Below are 7,496 nucleotides of genomic sequence, written 5' to 3'. Positions count from 1 at the left end.
GCCCCGCCCCCGGCGCGGAGAGCCAGGCCCCGCCCTCGCGCCGCCAGGTCCGGGGCCCGCCCACGAGGGGCGGGGCGCCGCGGGCTCCGGACGCGCGGCCCGAGGCGCTGGAGCGCGCGCCGGCGGCTGCCCCGCTTCCCGCCCTGCCCGCCGGCCGCCGCCGGACCCGGGCCCGCCGCTCGCTCCCGGCACCGGGGGCTGGACCGACGTGTCGTTCAGAACGTAGGGGTATCTTTGCACCTCGCTAAGAGGCCTTTTTTATTCTTTGCATAGTTTTGTTTAGTGTTTTTTTTTTTTTTTGCACTTTTAAATTCATTCATTAAACAGGTATTTGTTGAGCATCTGGTACGTGCCACGAACTGTTCCAGCGCACGGGGCAAATGGCAGGTGAAAAAAAAGCAGATCCCCTGAAATCCCTGCCCTCGGGGGGCGTACGTGCTGCTCAGGTGAGCCTGGAGTTACTTCTTCTAAGCTGGGGCTCCCGCCGAGCGGTGAAAGCGAGGCAATCATCTATGGGCCTTAAAGATGTGAGCTAAAAATAATAAATAAAAAAATAAAGATGTGAGCTAAATGCTGTGTTGCTCAGATCAGGGAATTGCAACCCAAAACTATTTATGAATATGCGGAAGGTTTCAGGGCTGGTGACTGACGGGGCTCCCGAGACGGGTGCAGAAGGGGATGGAGCATCTTGCTCTCCAAAGCCTGGATAAAGCTGTTTCCTTTTTCCTTTATTCGTCAGCAGCTGACCTGTATACTCTGCTCTTGGTGCAATGCAAGAGGCTGGAGGTTCGGAGCTGTGCAGGGGGTGACCCTGCTTGCGAGGGGCTCAGGGTCTCCCGGGAGAAACAGGGAAACGATCCACAGGAAGCAGAACTCCTCCTCGATGAAAGGGGACAAATAGGCAGGAAGGAAGAGGGATTCATTCTGGGGGCCTTTGGTAGAGAGAAACTTCATTGTGGGTTTCTTCACAAAACCTAGAAAGCCTCAAATGAAGGGCTAGTCCTGTGGTTTTCAAACTTGATTATTGAGGCCTCTGCGCATAGCGGAAGTGGTCAGAGGTGCCATAAACCTTTACCAGTCACATTTTAATTTTTTTTAATGAGATATTTCTTAGCATACGTAGGCACCTATTTTAAAGAGGCAAATAATCCTATATGGTTTGTTCGTAAAAATAGCAGCGCCCTGCCTCCATCATCTCCCTCCCTGGAGGCAGGCATTTTCAGCTCTGTTAAGCTGTTTCTTTTGGCATTTACCTTCATTGCTCTGGCCCTGCTTCAGTTGCATCCCTCCCCACAGGGAGAGGAATCCTAGGAGACATGCCTATCCAAAGCCCACCTACCCCCTTCTAGGCCATATCCTAAATACTTGGGACCCTGGATCTCCCTGCCCAGCCTACCTCCTTGGATCTCTCAAAGATCCTTGGATCTCCTAGGATCTTCTCCAGAAGGATCTTGGTGATGATATGGGCATCGCTAGGCCTGAGGGAAAGCCAAGGGGCAGTTATTTGGAGCAAGAAGCTAGAGGCAAGAGCCCAAGTTGGGGTCTCCGCAGGACCCTGTGTGAGGCTTTCTCAATGTAGGACAGAGGCAAGTGCAGAGGAGAAGGGGGTGAGGCAAGAGCCAGGGACTGGGGGCTCCTATCTTCTAGTGTAGACTCTGAGGATTCCAGAAATTCCAAAATTCTAATTTAGAACCAGGCTCTCCAGGTCCTTATGAAGTTAAGAGTTTAGAAGGTGGGCAGCCTGTGTGACTCAGCGTTTAGTTCCGCCTTGGGCCCAGGGCGTGATCCTGGAGACCCGGGATCGAGTCCCACATCAGGCTCCCTGCATGGAGCCTGCTTCTCCCTCTGTCTGGGTCTCTGCCGCGCTCTCTCTCTCTCTGTGTGTGTCTCTCATGAATAACTAAATAAAATCTTTTTTTAAAAAAAGAGTTTAAAAAAATAAAAAAGTTTAGAAGGTATTTTATTTAAGTTTGTTAGCTTAATTTGTAACATTAAAATATTTGAGTAAGTTTCCCATTTGTAGTCTTGCCCCAGCTCCCATAAATAAGAGGGATAGGTTGGAGAGGTTTTGTTTGTTTGTTTTTAAGATTTTATTATTTTTTTATTTATGAGAGACGCAGAGGGAGAAGCAAGCTTTCTGCGGGGAGCCCGACGAAGGACTCGATCCCAGGACTCCAGGACCTGAGCCAAAAGCGGACCTTCAACCACTAAGCCACCCAGGTGCCCCTAGGTTGGAGAATTTAACTCTTTTCCCTTCAGGTCTCCTACCCTGCCCTCTGATACCTCATCCCCCATCCGCCCAAATTAATGCAATGATTTTTGTCAGCTCATTTTTCAGCTTTTATAATACTGACTACACGTGCTACTCAGAGTTGAGCCATGTAGAAAACTTTGATTACTCTTCCTCTCCTGCACTTTTGATTTTTTTCCTAGAATTAATACTTACGTTGCTTTTTCACTTGTTTAGCTTTCTATGAATGTATCACAAAATCTGCCTCAAAATCTTCCCCTATTTGCCTGAATCTCCTCAGAATATCTAGACACGGCAGATATTCTATCAATTTCATCTGGTTTTTTTTTAAAGATTTTATTTATTCATGAGAGACACACAAGGAGAGAGGCAGGCTCCATGCAGGGAGCCCGATGTGGGACTCCGTCCCAGGATTCCAGGATCACGCCCTGGGCCGAAGGCAGGTGCTAAACCGCTGAGCCACCCAGGGATCCCCTCAACTTCATCTTCTTGAAGAGATCTCTTCTGGAGCCTCTTCTGCTCCAAACATCTGGCAACTTGGCATCTCCTCATCTTCCTAGCATTGTTTTTTATTTCTCCCTTGTTGGATCTTTTATTTACCAGGTTCTGTGTCTTTCTTTTTTTGTTGTTTAATTTATTCCCTCTTTTTGGAGACCGTCTTCCAGAAGTTTCATGAAAAAGGGAGAGGTAAATTGTTTTGAAACTTTACATGTTTGACATTGTCATTATTCTACCCTGACACTTGATTGATTGGTTGGGTATTGAATTTCTTCAGAATTATGAAGGCATTGTGACATTACCTTCTAGCTTTCACTGTCTTGAGAAGTCTGAAGTCTTTTAACTTCTTATCCTTTGTAAGTGACTTATTCCCCAACTCTGAATCTCTTCTTGTTTCCAGTGTTCTCAGATGGCTGTAATATATCTTGGTGAGAGGGCTGTTTGTTGTGCTGGGCAACTCAGGGCCCCTCACTTCTGGGAAATAATCTTGAATCATCCCATTGGTGATTTCTTCCTTTCCATTCTCTCCGTTCTTTCTTTTTGGGGACTCCTATAATCCAGATGATGGATTTGATGGACTGCTCATACCAATTTCTTATTTTTCTCTCCTACTTTCCATCGTTATTACCTTGTTCCCTGGGAGAGTTCCTCAATCTTCTCTTCCCATTCTTCTACTGAGTTTTTCAATATTGTAAGGATTTTTATTACTCTCACTTTACTGTTATTTTCCGAGTATTCCTTTCTATAGCATCTTTTTTTTTTTCAGTGTTGAAATGGTTTATCTTATCTCCGAAGCTACTATTGGTACCTTTGTTTCTTCTTTCTCTGTAATCTGTTTGCTCTAAATTTCTTTTTCTGTTGTTTTGGTCTCTCTCATGTTAGATTCTTTTCTTGGAGGTCTTATAATCCTTGGTTGTTTGCTTACATTAAAAGATGGGTTACCGGGCAGCCCCGGTGGCGCAGAGGTTTAGTGCCGCCTGCAGCCTGGGGTGTGATCCTGGAGACCCGGGATTGAGTCCCGCATCGGGCTTCCTGCATGGGGCCTGCTTCTCCCTCTGCCTGTGTGTCTGCCTCTCTCTTGCTCTCTCTGAATGAATAAATAAATAAATCTTTAAAAAAAAAAGAAAAGAAAAAAAAATAAAAGATGGGTTACGAAAAAGCCAACTGGAAACATCTGTGCTCTATGAGCTCAAGTATATGGGTGGGGCTTGTCGGCCAAGAGCTTCACTGTAGGGAGCCTCTGATGTTAACATCTTTAGGTCTTCCTTCTGGACTGGTCAGCCATCTGGTGCAACCAATTCTATTTGCCATCTGGTTGCCCCATTGCTGCCTTAGGACCCATCCTTCTCTAGTCTAAGTCAATAACCACTCATCCATATGCTTTCCAATTTCCTAAAGTATTTTGCTCCTGTCTCCTCTCCTATTTCCCTGTCCTTGTGGATTTATGGCTTAAAAAAAAATCCTTTTGCTATAGTTTTAGTATATTTTTAGTAGAGCAAAATTAGATACATGTGTTCAATCTACCATTTTTACCCAGAAGCTTTAAATATATTTTATCTGTTTTTAAAACAGTAGTTTAAAAATATATATACTCAAGGAGCGCCTAGCTGTGGCTCAGTGTAACATGCAACTCTTGCTCTCAGAGTCATGAGTTTGAGCCCCATGTCGGGTATACACTCAAAAGTCCTACATATCATCAAATTTTGCAGTTTATCAAAACAGCCTTATTGACATTGAATGATTTTGTGAGATATGAAATTGAACTTATAATATTAATGCATTCTACTAAGCTATTACTTTTATCTGTTTTAGATACTAGGTTCATTCTACAAAAGGCTTTGCTTGAAAAAGGAGGTTGGCTGCTTTTAAAAAAAAGTTTTACAAACATTTTTCCTAGGCTAGTGATCATGTAAGTGTGGCTCTTTTTTTTTTTTTTTTTCTTTTTAGAGAAGGTGTGGGGAGGGGCACTGAAAGAGGGAGAGAATCTTAAACACACCAATCGCAGAGCCAGTCTCATGACCCTGAGATCATGACCTGAGCTGAAATCAAGAGTTTGTCATGTTTTCATTTCCACTTAGTTCACAATATTTCATAATTTTCCTTGGGCTTTCTTTTTTGATTTATGGATTATATAAAAGTTGTTTAATTTACAAATATTTGGGAATTTTCTAGGTATTTCTCAATTATTGATTTATAGTTTAATGCCATTATGGTCAGAAAACATTTTTTTTTTTTTGAGGATTTATTTATTTGAGAGAGAGAGACCACATGCTCAGGTGGTGGGGCAGAGGGAAAGAAGCAGACTCCCTCCTGAGCAAGGAGCACCAATCCAGGCTCTATCCCATGGTCCTGAGATCATGAGAACATGACTTCATGATCTCAGGCGAAATCAAAAGTTGGTCGCTTAACTGACTGAGTCACCCAGGTGTCCCATTATATGATTCTAATCTTTGTAAATTTATTGATATTTATTTTAAGGCTCAAATTATTATTCCATATGCATTTGGAAATAACATGTGCTCTGCTGTTGTTGTTGGATGAGGTGTTCTATAAATGTCAATGGAATCAAGTTGGTTGATAGTGTTTTTCAAAACCTCTAAGCCCTTACTTATTCTTTTACGTCTACCAATTCCTACAAAAGAAGTATTGAAATCTCTAACTATGGTTGTGGATTTGTACATTTCTCCTTTCACTTCTATAAGTTTTTTTGCTTCATAAATTTTGAAGCTCTGTTATTAGGTGCATGCACATAAAGGATTATATCATTTGTTTTTTAAGATTTTGTTTATTATTTATTTGAGAGAGAAAGAGTACAAGCACAGGACAGGGAGAGAGAGGGGGAAAAAGCAGGCTCCCTGCTGAGAAGGCAGCCTGACATGGGGCTTAATCCCAGGACCCTGAAATCATGACCTGAGTGGAAGGCATATGCTTAACCGACTGAGCCACCCAGGGGCAATGGATTATATCTTTTTTATTAATTGGCACTTATTATTATGGAATGTGCCTCCCTTTTTATCTTTGCTAATATTTCTTATTCTGAAGTCTGATGTTAATATAGTCACCCCATCTTTCTTTTTCATTAGTATTATAATGGTTTATCCCTTTCCATCCTTTTACTTTTAATCTATTGTGTCTTTTTATTTAAAGTATGTCTTGGGTTTTTCTATATTGAACCTTACAATCTCTATCTTTTAATTAGCTTTCTTAGGTCATTTATATGTAATCTAGTTATCAATATGATCAGGTTCAAAAGAAAGAAGAAAGGGAGGAAGAAGTGGGAAAAAGGAAAGGACCCCAGAATGGGAATTGGGAAACCAGGGTGAAGTCCAGACTCTACTTCCTGGCTCTATAACATTAGGTAAATCTCATAACTCCTCTGAGCCTTAGCTAGCTCATACATGTTTTTAAGGATGAATGAGTTATTTATAAACTACAACATGCTCTGAAATCTTAAGGGATTAAAGAACTGTCCAGTGCCAAATGTATAGATAGAGAGGTATATCTAAACTAGGGTATGAGCGCTTCAAAGAGAGAACTAGATCTCACTCATTTCTTTATTTCTAGCACATAGGCCCAGGCTTGGCATGTTACCAGTAGGTGTTCATTGGGTGAAAGAGGCAATAAAAGAACTAACTTTGAATATATGAATGAAAAGTGGGTGTCAGGTGACAAGTTATTAAGTGGCCATGACCCTGCTAAGAACTGAACTTAAAATATTTAATTCTTAAAAAAAAATTTTAATTCTTTATCTGTTAAATGGGAATACTTTTAGGTAGCATGGAAGAACAATTTGCAAGTAAACGTTTTTGTTCTTACAGATGCATTCATTCAATAAGCATTTTATTAAGTGCCTACAGAGTGCCAAGCTTGGTTCTAGGTCCTGGGCATACAACAACATCCATTTTAGACATTTATTTTTAACTTTATTATTTATTATTAAATATTTTATTTATTTATTTGACAGAGGGGGAGAGAGAGAGAGAGAGAGAGAGCGCCAAGCAGGGAGAGTGGCAAGCAGAGGTAGAGGGAGAGATAGAAGCAGGCCTCCCACTGAGCAGGAAGCCTGACGAGGGGCTTAATCCCAGGACCCTGGGATCATAACCTGAGCCGAAGGTAGATGCTTAATCAACTGAGCCACCCAGGTATTCCTAGACATTTTTTTAAAGATTTTTTTTTTATTTATTCATGATAGACATAGAGAGAGAGGCAGAGACACAGGCAGAGGGAGAAGCAGGCTCCAGGCCGGGAGCCTGACGCAGGACTCAATCCCGGGACTCCAGGATCACACCCTGGGCCGAAGGCAGGTGCTATACCGCTGAGCCACTCAGGGATTCCCTAGACATTTGTTTTTAAAAGCCATCTTGCAGGGCACCTGATACCAAGTGCTGACAGAGCCTTGACCCCTGGTGCAAATGCAAACATATCAACATCAGTTATTAATGGGCTCTAATTTTTTTAAAAAACTTCTCTTTGGGGATCCCTGGGTGGCGCAGCAGTTTGGCGCCTGCCTTTGGCCCATGGCGCAATCCTGGAGACCCGGGATCGAATCCCACGTCGGGCTCCCGGTGCATGGAGCCTGCTTCTCCCTCTGCCTGTGTCTCTGCCTCTCTCTCTCTGTGTGACTATCATAAATAAATAAAAATTAAAAAAAAAACTTCTCTTTGGACAAAGAAAAAAGCCTAGTTGCTTTTTCCTATTTTTAGCCAATAATATTTAGTTTGGTAGCAGAATATTTAATGACTTAAAT

Source organism: Nyctereutes procyonoides, unplaced genomic scaffold (genome assembly GCF_905146905.1).
Source record: "Nyctereutes procyonoides isolate TBG_1078 unplaced genomic scaffold, NYPRO_anot_genome, whole genome shotgun sequence".
Classification (NCBI taxonomy): Eukaryota; Metazoa; Chordata; class Mammalia; order Carnivora; family Canidae; genus Nyctereutes; species Nyctereutes procyonoides.
Note: the sequence above shows the minus strand (reverse complement) of the source record.